Below are 14261 nucleotides of genomic sequence, written 5' to 3' on the forward strand. Positions count from 1 at the left end.
GACAGAGCATGAACGGGGGAGGGGCAGAGAGAGAGGGAGACACAGAATCGGAAACAGGCTCCAGGCTCTGAGCCATCAGCCCAGAGCCGGATGCGGGGCTCGAACTCACGGACCGCGAGATCGTGACCTGGCTGAAGTCGGACGCTTAACCGACTGCGCCACCCAGGCGCCCCATGATTTGTTTTAAGAGTAAGTTTCTCTCTTTTTTCTTGAAGAATCTTCCACATTCTGGGTCTGGCCAGTTACTTCGTTGTGCTATCATTTTATTTGTGCCTCTCTTTCATGTATATCTTAAAACCTAGGAGTTACAGGTAGATGATACTGCTTTTTTGCTCTCTTCTCTTTAATATAAAAGGGGAGAAAGAAGGACCTCTGAGAATCCTCTCACCTCACAGACAGTGAGAAAGACATATTATACCTTTTGATCCAAACTTTCCTTACCTCTTCTATAATACGGATTCTCTGATTACTTTGCTGGTTTATGTCTCTACCAAGGTATAGGGGCCTTTCCTGATATAGGGACCCTCAATTTTCTGCATATGTACCTATGCTGAAGAGCGTGTAGGCTGTGATATAATACATTCCATATCCTGCACTGAGACAATGTGCATGGAGTCATCTGGCACAATACCAAAGACGTGCCAAGTTCATACATGTTAGCTGATGCCAAAGCTAAGTAAATTCCTCCCTCCCTCCCAATAATTGTATCTCTAGTTATTTAAATAATCATTTTCTGGATTGCGGTAAACTAAATCCTCTAGAATCCACCACATTATATAAACTAAGATATTTTCTGTATTAGGTGTGGAATGAGAATACCTCTTCTTACTCATTGGCACAGGCAATTTCAACTTCAAGAGAATTTTGTGATTGTCTAGTACCCAAAACTTGATCAGAAAAAAACAACAAATAAATAACCAAACAACAACAAAGATAGTCAAAAGGCTGAAGGCCCAGCACACAACTTAGGAGAGTGAAGTTAATGTCTTAAGTTGGTTCACATATAACAGTTGTAGGAAACATGAACACTCCGTGTAATTACCACGAGTTTGTCATTACACATGCTGACCAGCTATATTCTAAAATACATAGTGAACGCCACGCTGTGAGGTATAGAACATTAAATGCATCTTAGAGTAGATTATCATCTTGACCTGAAGAATATAAATAGAGTAGATTTTTTTCCTCTTTCTTGAGTAGAGTCAAAATTTGCTGCTTGGATGGGAATGCGAGCTGGTGCAGCCACTCTGGAAAACAGGATGGAGGTTCCTCAAAAACCTAAAAATAGAACTACCCTACGACCCAGCAATGGCCCTACTAGGCATTTATCCAAGGGATACAGGTGTGCTGTTTCGAAGGGGCACATGCACCCCCATGTTTATAGCAGCACTATCAGCAACAGCCAAAATATGGAAAGAGCCCAAATGTCCATCGATGGATGAATGGATAAAGAAGATGTGGTATATATATACAATGGAGTATTACTCGGCAATCAAAAAGAAGGAAATCTTGCCATTTGCAACTACGTGGATGGAGCTGGAGGGGATTATGCTAAGTGAAATTAGAGGAAGACAAAATCATATGACTTCACTCATAGGAGAACTTTAAGAGACAAAACAGATGAACATAAGGGAAGGGAAACAAAAATAATATAAAAACGGGGAGGGGGACAAAACAGAAGACTCATAAATATGGAGAACAAACTGAGGGTTGCTGGAGGGGTTGTGGGAGGGGGAATGGGCTAAATGGGTGAGGGGCACTAAGGAATCTACTCCTGAAATCATTGTTGCACTAGATGCTAACTAATTTGGATGTAAATTTTAAAAAATAAAAACTAAAATTAAAAAAAGAGAAAAAAGAAAATAAAAAAATTTGCTGCTTGGAGAGAACTAAGGATTACTATTATAAACTTTGTATTATATATATATAATTTATATATATATATATATATATATATATATTACAGACTTTGTAGACAAAACCCAGTGAACCCTGACGTGAGGAATGCATTCAGCAAACCACAAGCACTTCAGGCATCAGCATCTAATTTTGTGATTAACCGACCTCGTGATATCTCTTTTATTCTATTTTCTTTTGTTTAACTTTTTGTGCTCCCCAAGCATATTTCTAAGCTCCTTGAAAGCAGAGACTACTCCAGTTGAGTGAATGAAGGAAGACATGGACTGTCTGAGAATACATTAACTTAAAAAAAACCTTTTAGGGGCGCCTGGGTGGCGCAGTCGGTTAAGCGTCCGACTTCAGCCAGGTCACGATCTCGCGGTCCGTGAGTTCGAGCCCCGCGTCGGGCTCTGGGCTGATGGCTCAGAGCCTGGAGCCTGTTTCCGATTCTGTGTCTCCCTCTCTCTCTGCCCCTCCCCCGTTCATGCTCTGTCTCTCTCTGTCCCAAAAATAAATAAACGTTGAAAAAAAAATTAAAACAAAAACAAAAAAAAACCTTTTAATGTTTATTTATTATTGAGAGACAAAGAGGGACAGAGCATGAGCAGGGGAGGGGCAGAGAGCCAGGGAGACACAGAATCCAAAGCAGGCTCCAGGCTCTGAGCTGTCGGCACAGAGCCCGAAGCGGGGCTCGAACTCACCAATTGTGAGATCAAGAGCTGAGCCAAAGTCAGGTGCTTAACCGACTGAGCCACCCAGGAGCCTGTCATTAACATTTTTTTTTTTTTATAAGTAGGCCCTATGCCCCATGTGGGGCTCGAACTTGCCACCCTGAGATCAAGAGTCACAAACTCCATGACTGAGCCAGCCAGCCACCCCTCATTTGTTAACTTTTTATTTTTATTTACTTTTAAAAGTTCATTTATTTCTTTATTTTGAGAGAGAGAGAGAGAGAGAGAGCGCTAGTGTGCGTGTGCAAGCAGGGGGCGGGGGACAGGCAGAAAGAGAGGGGGAGAGAGAATCCCAAGCAGGCTCACACAGGGCTCAATCCCATGAGCTGTGAGATCGTGACCAGGGCCCAAATCAAGAGCCAGGTGCCCAACTGACTGAACCAGCCAGGTGTCCCTCATTTGTTAATTTTTTAAAGCAATATTGTTACATGGCTCAGCTAATGCTGGTGAAACGGATGAAAAGGCACAGTTCTTGTCCTAACTGGGCTCACTTCTTTGAATCCCTCATCAACCCATTCCTGGGAGCTGAGGAGAAGCCCCCAGAGCTTCATGTGCTCTGAACCCAAAGTAACAGCCCCCAAGATTGACTCTATCCAGAGGAGGTCCACTCTGCCCCAAGACGGTGAGGAGGACACCCAAGAACTCTGTATGTTCCTGGCAAGTACTCCAACCTTTGCCTTACATGCCAACACTTCCTGCCTCACCACCATGATCTATTTTGAGACCTTCAGATCAATCACCACAAAAAACCCCGGAGAACCCTTGGACCTCATCAGCCCCTCATCAGTCCATTCATAGGACTCTTCATATCCTCTTTTCTAAATCCATCTTCTAAACAACTCAACTCCTGTGACCTTCCACTGTGTTCTCTTCCACTGTTTCATAGAAAGACTAAGAAAGAAATTCCAAAGATGTTCATTAAGGACAAAATGAATGAAAGGACCTTGAAATACAGGTAGGAACGTCATGGTCAGACATAGAGGCAAAGTGTATTCCACACAATGGGACTACAATGGCTGGGTATTGGGGGAATGAATGTATACATCAAAGTGTATGATTTGTATTTTAACATTAAGGATGGACTCAAATAACCGGTTTAATAATCTTCAAAGTGTATGAAAAGTGAATTGATATATGGATTATTATACCCACCTCAGAAATAATATCAGTGAATGAAACAGTGTAAAGCAACACAAAGCCTATAAATCCTAGCAGGAAAGCATTTATGAGCATTCGGAGTGCAGTTAGAAGATCGCAGTACATGGGGTGCCTGGGTGGCTCAGTCAGTTAGGTGTCCGAATTCGGCTCAGGTCATGATCTCATGGTTCGTGGGTTCGAGCCCCGAGTCGGGCTCTGTGCTGACAGCTTGGAGTCTGGAGCCTGCTTCGGATTCTGTGTCTCCCTCTCTCTCTCCCGGTCCCCTGCTTGTGCTCTCTCTCTCTCTCTCTCTCTCAAAGGTAAATAAACATTAAGAAAAAAAAAAGATCACAGTACAGCTTGCACATGCCCCTTCGGCAATCACACGAGACAGCCTACAAATGCTGTATATGTGGGGGAGCACACTTTGTCACGACTCCTTCAAATCAAGTGTTTGAACAAGGTAAGGATACATTTACATGCTTAGTGCAACTTGCAAGTCTTCATTTTTTTATGTATTCTGCTTTGTCAAAACCAAATTATGACTATAAACTCCTTACGTCTTCTAAGGCATCGTATTTAGTTTAGGAAGAGGGTCCTCAATTAAAATATCAGTTGCATCTGTCCCCAAATGTCATAGGTGACTTTTTTGTTGTTTTCAATTGGCTTTATTTTATTAATTACAACGGCATCGACATAATGTAAAAAAAAAAAAAAAAAGGACCATATATTTCTGCAAAGCCATGTTGAGTTTTTATTCTACATACAATACTTGGTGCATGTATGGATTTGCCTGCACAGATGAATTTTTTGAGGTTTCCATATATTGCTTTACACTCTTGCTTTCAGCTTTTATTACGGACAGATTTCATTAATTGTCAGCCGGGTGGTAATAAGCTTTCGAAAAACAAATGCATCTTTGTTAGGGATTCAAATGGCAGAACGCACATGCTGATATCGCTTTCATTTGACAGAAACAGTTCTCTGCAGCTTTAGCCTCACACAAAGACAAGTTTAGTCACGACAGTGTGAACACAACATCCGCTAAGCTCCAGGCAAACCATAGGAGCTCAACATATTTTACATTTAGATTGGGCATTATTTTTCTGTTTATACATGTCTGCACTCTCTATGAGGCCTTGCACATACCTTGTGATGATTATTTATGGGATGAATAAGGATATTATAATAAATAGGAGATAGAAAAAAAAGCTAAAACCAAGTAAAACCTCTGTTTCCAATCCCTGATAATTGGGAGGGGAAGCCATTCAGAGAGTAGTCCAGTAGGGAAATCACTCACAAAGGAAAACCCTGCATGAATGATATCAAATCCATGTTTACATTTAAATGACTAGATTATGACCTCATCCTGAAGGACAATGTGAAAATTAATTAAAGAAAATCTCACTTATTTTTTTTTTCAACGTTTTATTTTATTTTTTGGGACAGAGAGAGACAGAGCATGAACGGGGGAGGGGCAGAGAGAGAGGGAGACACAGAATCGGAAACAGGCACCAGGCTCTGAGCCATCAGCCCAGAGCCCGACGCGGGGCTCGAACTCACGGACCGCGAGACCGTGACCTGGCTGAAGTCGGACGCTTAACCGACTGCGCCACCCAGGCGCCCCAAGAAAATCTCGTTTAGAATGGAGTCTGGGGGTGAGCAGGGAGAGGTCTCATGACCTATTATTGATCAATTACAGACTCAACAGGAAGAGAAAGGCCTTGCACATAGCTACTGCTTTACTACCCCTACACCCCTGCAACAGCCCAACCAATGAGAGGCAGCCACAGCTCCACCAATGAGAAGCCACTTTACTTCCAACTCCCAGTTTACTCCAATGGACTTCTTGTTTACAACCGCCCTCCCAACTGCCCCCTTTCCTCTATAAAACAGCCCTTCCTCTGCTTTGTTCTCTGGACTTGCCCGTGGTTTTGCCCTAGCTTGCTTGTTCCAGACTGCAATTCTGTGCTATTCTCGAATATACCCATTTTTGCCGCTAGGATAACCGGCAGTTTTATTTTTAAGGTTAATAATGATTATCATAGTACACAAGATAAGTTAAAGAGCAGAAGTATCATTCAGTTTGGAATCAACACACCCTGGGAGATAACTATTTGTAATTTTTGCATGAGAACAGGGTAACCATATAAGGTGCAAGCAGAGAACTTGATTCTCCCCTCCTACATTTCACCTCCAAATTTGCTTAAACCTTCTCTGTGGGTCCAAACTGGGTCTCCACTCCTTGGATAATGATGATGATGATGATGATGATGACGATGATGGTGGTGGTGGTGGTTACTCTTATTATTTTGATTACTTTTAGATAGTAAAAAGTTCTATGGTCACTATAATCATACAGATAAGATAATTTCAGTAATTAAAATGTCCCGTTTCTTTTAACAGATTATTATTTGTAGGGATTATTGTATAATCCCAAACAATTTTGGGGGCCAAAGTCAGACTTCCCCAAAATGTGCCACTTTGGCACTTGATTATTTAAAACAAAACTTGCTTAAGAGCCTATGCAAGAAGGACACTCAGAATCTCCTCTGTCTCCCCAAAAACAGGAAATAAATTTCTTATGTGGAAGGTACCCTTCCCATACCAGGAGGTAAAGAGACATACTTATCACCAGAGGGGGGAAATTCAGAGCCCAGAAGACTGTAGAAACAACTCTTGTTACCTTTTATTGATGTACTACCCCAACCCAAATTCTGTTTAGAATTTCTTACTAACTGAAGCTCCCAAAGTTAAGTTTTCTTTGTCCTGTCAATCCTTCACAGACTTACTGTCTCTTTGTCTAAAAGGGAAACTGCCTTAGTCATTTTCGAGGGTCTCAATTTCAATATTGGGCCTTCGTGTGCATGCAATAAAACTTTGGGGTTTTTTCTTTGTTAATTTGTATCATACAAATTTCATTCATGTTTGTGAAAGTAGGCTTCATGCCCAGCACAGAGCTCAGTGTGAGGCCTGAACTCAGAACCCTGGGATCAAGGCCCGAGCTGAGACCAAGAGTCCGATGCCCCACCGACTTGAACCACCCAGGTGTCCGTCATATAAATTTAATTCTCAATCCAGCTGGAAGACCTGGAGGGTAGAGGGGAATTTTGCTTTCCTTCACTATACACAAAATTAAGTCATGTCTCTGTACCAGTTTGGATCTACTTAAGTTGGAAATTCTCTAGCAGCAAAGTGGAGACGTGGTTGGCTTCTAATCTATTTTCCTGCCTCGCAATCTTTTTCTTTACACCTGTGCTTGCTGAATGGGGTCACACATCTCCAGGGTCAAAGTGGATAGGGGAAGGGTGAGTGTTGTGGATGGGAGAGTCTTATTTGAAGAGTTAGTGTCATGACTTGGCCTTGATGCTGTCTGGTCTGGAGGGATGTTGAGAGTTGCCGTTCATGGATTTCCTTGAGATTCTTCCTCTAGAGACATCTGATGGCCCCTCTTTCAACAGGGAACCTGGGCCAACACCTCTCCTCTGTTCCTCCCATAAGACACCCCCACTCCCTGTATCTGACAGTGCACCTTCAGCCTGTTTTTACTAAGCTTTTCCTGATCCTGGCAGTTGTCTTGGGTGGGGTTGTTATGCCCAGAATTCGTGATCCCCAAAGACCGCCAGGGAGCCGAGTCCGATGTAAAAGCAAAAGAGCCTTTCTTCGAGCTAGCTCGAGCTCAATCCCCTACCTGCGCCGACGCAGCGGTGAGATACCGGGGAGAGAGAGCGAGTTTCAAAAGGACAAAGGTTTTATTGGGGCCTGGGGGCAGTTGGTGAGGTAATGGCTGTGGCCTCAGCCAATTGGCTGGGGAAGGGTCCGAGTCCTGTTAGGCAGGTGTGGGGGGGGGGGGTGTTACTCAAGGGGAGGAGGCGTGGTCAAGGTGAAGGACACAGAACAAGATGGAGACGGCCGGCGTAGGCCCGCCCTTTCAGGGTCCTTTCCCAAATGACCCAGTAAGGCTCCCACTCACATTCAGCCCAGGTTGGGAAACATCTCTCTTTTCCCCCTGCAGTCCCAACGGCGGGACAATTTTTCCTTCTTGTGGCCCTCTGCTGCTGACCCCTTTCCCCAATTTCTTGGCTAGAGGCCTTGTGTAGGCCTGAGTCCATGTATAAATTGGTGGAATATTTATGTGAAAAGAGAGTTGATCCTTTTATGAAAACTAGATTGAAAGTCTTTGGAGAGTCTGTTTACGATGCTGGAATTAAAAAAATTTTAAATAAATAATAAAAAAAGAAAGCCTTTGGAAAGTCGTCATCTAAAATTGTTGAATTGTGCGTGACAAAGAAAATGGCAAAAGATGGAAAGAATCCTAAAAAAAAATCAAGGAGGCCTTTGTGTTTGAGTTGTTTCCCAGGGGCTATAAGGTCTGCCTCCGTTTAAAGAGACCCACGCTGGAAACGGTGAGGTTGTATTATGAACGCTGGTTATGCAGGCAAACAATGAGGAAACACAACCACAGGCCCTCAAGCAAAGCAGTGGCCTTGGCTGCCTAGCAAAAAGTTGGTGAGTAAATGAATATTTATATGTTTCAGGTTAAAATAAAATGCTTAATGGGGCACCTGGGTGGCTCAGTTGGTTAAGCCTCCGACTCTTGTTTTCGGCTCAGGTCATGATCTTGCGGCTCCTGAGTCCCAGCCCCAGCGTGGGGCTCTGTGCTGACCGCTCGGATTCTGTGTCTCCCTCTCTCTCTGCCCCTCCCCTGCTTGTGCTCTAGCTCGCCCGCGTGCTCTCTCTCTCTCTCTCTCTCTCTCTCTCTCAAAAATAAATAAACATTAAAAAGTTAAAATAAAATGCTTAATGTAGGCAGGTATCATTAGTTATATGATTTTGCATTTGAATCTGCATTTTCAATTATCGATCATCTACCCATCAATTCTGACTTTGTAAGTACAAAGTGCTTTCACTTTGCATAGAATACCCTTGCCTCAGGCGGTAGAATCAGGAAAAAGGTCTGTGAAGCAGCAAGAAAAAGACACAGCCTTCTCTTCAATTTCGGCTTCTCCCTTAAGCCATCCTCTTGTATCTGCTTTTCTTTTCATGCTCCGAATTTTGAAGTACAGTTGACCCTTGCATAACATGGGTTTGAACTATGCGGGTCAACCTATATGCAGATTTTTTTTTTCTCCAATAAATACAGTACAGTACCGTAAATGTATTTTCTCTTCCTTGTGGTTTCCTTTTTTTTTTTTTCTTAAAAAGATGTTTCTTTATTTTGAGACAGAGAGAGAAAGAGAGAGCACATGAGCAGGGGAGAGGGGCAGAGAGAGGGAGAGCGAGAATCCCAAGCAGGCTCCACTCTCAGCGTGGAGCCTGATGCAAGGCTTGACGTGGGGCTAGATCTCATGAATTGTGAGATCATGACCTGGGCGGAAATCTAGAGCCGGATGCTTAACCAACGGACCCACCCGGGCGCCCTCTTGTGATTTCCTTCATAACATTTTCTTTCCTCTAGGTCACTTTATTGTAAGAATACAGTCTATAATACAGATAATATACAAAATACGTGTTGACTGTTTATGTTATCAGTAAGGCTTCCAGTCAACAGTAGGCTGTTTGTAGTTAAGTCTTGGGGGAGTCAAGACTGATACACAGGATTTCCACTTCACGGAGGGGTGGGCACCGCTAACCTCCATGTTGTTCAAGGGTCAACTGTTGGGGCGCCTGGGTGGCGCAGTTGGTTAAGCGTCCGACTTCAGCCAGGTCACGATCTCGCGGTCCGTGAGTTCGAGCCCCGCGTCGGGTTCTGGGCTGATGGCTCAGAGCCTGGAGCCTGTTTCCGATTCTGTGTCTCCCTCTCTCTCTGCCCCTCCCCCGTTCATGCTCTGTCTCTCTCTGTCCCAAAAAATAAATAAACGTTGAAAAAAAATTTAAAAAAAAAGGGTCAACTGTATATTGGTTTATATATGTCTTCACATTTGCCCTTCACATTCTCTTAAAAAGTCAAGAGAGGATAGTTGTTAGGAAGATAATTAAATTACACCAAAAATTATAAAACTTAGCAGCTCTTCTCAATATTCTTTCATTTAATTATTTTCTGGACCACTTGACAGAGTTGGCCACTCGTTCCTCAGTTCGTTTGCCCCCTGGATCGAGTTTTCTTCCAATTTCTCTGACTACTTATTTTTCCTCTTCTTGAGTGTTGTCTACTCATGTGCCCAACCCAGGATTCTTAGCTTTCGCCTCCTCCCTTCCTGTTGCTCACACTTATTGATTCAAGTCCATTGTTTTAATTTTCACTTCTAGGGTCATGCCACTGGCTTTTGTGTACTTGAAACTCAGAGCGCTGTACTTGGACTTTGGCAGGAGTTCAATAAAGGCTTATGGAATAAACTTCCAAATTTACTTTGTTAGCCCTGATTTTCTTCCAAGCTCCAAATCTACATATGAGGGAGCTACTACAGGGTGGTGGCCAGTTGGGCGGGCCATATGGTAAGATTGTTTAGGTTTAAACCTTGTTTCAGTTAGTCACAAGGATGTGGCTTAGAGAAAGTTACTTAGGTTTTCTAAGGCTCATTTTCTTGATCTAGAAGAGAGATACGGTAACAAAACCTGCCTCACAAAGATGACGTGAGTTTGGGGCAGTGTAATGCATGTCAAGTGCTTAGCAAAGTGCCTGACACATAGCAAACCCTCTATAAATAGTAGCTTTGTTTAAGTGCTTGGTAAATACTGCCTCACTGACGTCTGTCCAAAACTTAATCCACTACCTTAAACTCAAAAGTTGTTTCTCTTTTTCTGCGCCCTACTTCAGTTAACAAAATTTCTACTGTTTCAGCCAGTGAGGCCAAGAATTGATTTGAGTCATTATCTACTTCCTTCTTGATCATCACATCTAATGAATTGCTAAGCCTTGTCAAAAAAAAAAAATCCAAAAATTAAATCTTCCAACTGAGCTGTGCTTTTCTTTCTTTTCACACAGTCATCAACCTAATTTGGGTCCTCATCATCCTTCACCTGGACCACTCCAATAGGCTCCAGACTGGGGTATTTGGGAAACTTGGGTTGATTCATAGAGTGCTAGCCCATAATAGTTTCCCTTTGCCTCTAATATGTCCTTTGTTAACCTTAAGAACAAAACTGCCAGTTATTTCACCAGCAAGGAAATGGGCTTATTTGGGAATGGGAGAGAATCGCAATTTGGAACAAGTAAGCTACAGCACAACCGTAGGCAAGTCTAGGGAACTAAGGCCAGGAGGGCTCTTTTATCAGAGGGAAGGCGCAGCTGGAAGGCTGTTGTAAACAAGAAGTCCATTGGAGTACACTGGGAGTTCCAAGTATAGTGGCTCCTCATTGGCTGAGCTGTGACTATCTCTAATTGCCTGGGCTGTTGCCAGGGTGGGAGGAAGCCTTCCTTGCTCCTGCTGGGATAGTAAAGCCCATCCATGTGCAAGGTCCTTCTCTTCCTGTTGGGTCTGTAAACGCTGATGAGTGGTTGGGAGTCAGAGGCTGCCCCTGCCAACCTCCCGACTCCATGTTAGTGAGGTTTCCCTTTATTAATTTTCACACCGTCCAATCGTTGCCAATAATGTTCCTATATAATATTTCTAAATGGCTCAAACTTTCAATGAATCCTTACTGCCTAGAGAATCAAGTCCAGGTTTCCAAACACTGAATGATCTGACCTCAACCCACCTTTTTAGTCTCTTGTCTCACTGCGTGGGCTTCTTAGGGGCAAGCAAATAACTGTGAGACAGTCACAGCTCAGCCAATGAGAAGCCACTATACTTCCAACTCCCAGTTTACTCCAATGGACTTCTTGTTTCCAACCGCCCTCCCAACTGCCCCCTTTCCTCTGCAAAGGAGTCTTCCTCTAACTTGTTCTCTGGACTTGCCTATGGTTTTGCTGTAGCCTGTTTGTCCCAGATTGCAATTTCTCTGCTAATCCCAGATGAACCCATTTTGCTGGTACAATAACTGGCACTTTTATTTTGTAAGGTTACCAGGACAAAACCAAGAATCTGTCTGGATATGTTTAAAGGTTCTCTCTTTCACACATGTATTTGAGTAGAAGGGTGTAGGCTGCTGGGTGACCTGACTTAACTTGCACGTCTGTTGATGTTCTGCTAAGCAATTACCATGTCTGTGAGACTTCCTGTTGAAACAATAGATGTATGGCAGAGAGGAAAGGTGCTTTTCCTGCTTCTTTTTTTTTTTTCTCTTTCTTTTAACTTGTTTTATTTTTTATGTTTTAAAATTGACATCCAAATTCGTTAGCATCTAGTGCAACAATGATTTCAGGAGTAGATTCCTTAGTGCCCCTTATGCATTTAGCCCATCCCCCCTCCCACACCCCCTCCAGCGACCCTCAGTTTGTTCTCCATATTTATGAGTCTCTTCTGTTGTGTCCCCCTCCCCGTTTTTATATTATTTTTGTTTCCCTTCCCTTGTGTTCATCTGTTTTGTCTCTTCAAGTCCTCCTAGGAGTGAAGTCATAAGATTTTTATCTTTCTCTGACTGACTAATTTCACTTAGCACAATACCCTCCAGTTCCATCCACGTCGTTGCAAATGGCAAGATTTCCTTCTTTCTGATGGCCGAGTAATACTCCATTGTATATACATACCACATCTTCTTTATCCATTCATCCATCGATGGACATTTGGGCTCTTTCCAGACTTTGGCTACTGTTGACCGTGCTGCTATAAACATGGGGGTGCCTGTGTCCCTTCGAAACAGCACACCTGTATCCCGTGGATCAATGCCTCGTCGTGCAATTGCTGGGTCATAGGGGAGTTCTATTTTTAGTGTTTTGAGGAACCTCCATCCTGTTTTCCAGAGTGGCTGCACCAGCTTGGATTCCCATCCTACTCTCCTTTTAATATAATTGTTCATCCAGTCCTAAATCATTTTCCTTGATTTAGGTCATGATGGACTATACTTTGCCTTTAGGACAAATTTGCGAGACGGCTTTGTGGGTATCTGCATTTCCCCTGACAGTGCACATTCGAGAAGATTTTCTATTGCCTACAACGTAGGCAAACAACCTTGTTATGTAAGCCCAGGAGGCATTATTCACATAGAATGGTGATGCCTCCAGAGGCACAAGGTAATACACATTTCCACCATCCTAATTCTGAAAAACTCACTGATATGCTTTCTGTTAGGGGTTGAAATGTGCCTCCAACAATTCATGTTGAAATCCTAACCCCCAGACCCTCAGAATGTGAGTTTATTGGAAATAGGGTTGTTGCAGATGTAATTAGTTAAGATGAGGTCCTTCTGGACTCGGGTGGGCCTCTAATTCCATATGACCTGGTGTCCTTGTCAAAACGGGATGTGTGCACACAGGTATGTATACAGGGAAACCGACATGTGAAGGTGAAGGCAGAGATCACGGCGATGAAGAAGTAAGTGTGATGCTTAATGTTATGTATCAACTTGACTGGGTCACAGGGTACCCAGATGTGTCACCAAACATTATTCTTGGTGTGTCTGGGAGAGTGCTATGAATGAGATTAACATTTGAATTGATAGACTGAGTAAAACAAATTGTCCCCTAATGTGAGTGGGCCTCTTCCAATCCGTAGAAGATCTGAAGATAAAAAAAACAACTGGCCCTCCTATGAATATGAGGCATTTCCTCCTGCCTGCCTGAGCTATGAATTGGATCTTTTCTGGGCTTCCAAATTGGACTGAAACATTGGCTTGTCTGGGGTGTCAAGCAGCTGCCTTTCAGACTACAACCTATACCTATGCCGTGAGCTCTCGGCTGACTGGACTTCTCAGCCTCCATAAGAACACAAGCCAATTCTGTTTCTGTTGCTTTTTGGTTTACTGTTTTAATTTATGCTTTTTTCTAATTGGGCTCCATGCCCAATGTGGGGCTCAAACTCACGACCCTGAGATCAAGAGCTGCATGCTCTACCGACTGAGCCAGCCAAGCATCCCATAAATACTGTTTATTAAGGCTCCCCACGACCTAATTCTTTCTCATAAATCTGACTCTATCAACCTACCTACCTACCTGTCTGTCTGTCCATCCTATTCGGTCTGTCTCTTCAGAGAACCCTGACTAATACTGTAAGAAATGCCAAATCTTGCCAGCAAGCTAGGCAAGGGCCTGGAACACGTTCTCCCTCCCAGCCCTCAGAAGGAACAACGCTGCCCACTCATGACCTCTGACTTCTCGTCTCCGGAACTGTGACTCCATACGTTTCTGCTATTTCCTCCACCGAGTTTGTGGCTACAAGTCGCAGAAGAGAATTTAAAAAGCAGCCTGCTCTTTCCCCCTTGTAAAACTGAGTTCCCCAGTTCCCAATTGTTGCGAGGATAACAAACACCCAGAGGTTAACGCACTGTTCTTTTCTTCCACGTTTATGGCCGTTTTTAAAGCGGCTGTTATCTCTTAGGTGTTTTTTCTTTTCTATTCTATTTGCTTGTACCAGTTCATTCTGATTCCTGACGTTTCTAATGTGGCTTCATTTCAGCAATGGCTTTATTTCTTACTGTTTTTTTAAGAAGTATTTTTTATTTTATTTATTTATTTTT

Source organism: Prionailurus viverrinus, chromosome X (genome assembly GCF_022837055.1).
Source record: "Prionailurus viverrinus isolate Anna chromosome X, UM_Priviv_1.0, whole genome shotgun sequence".
NCBI classification, from domain to species: Eukaryota; Metazoa; Chordata; class Mammalia; order Carnivora; family Felidae; genus Prionailurus; species Prionailurus viverrinus.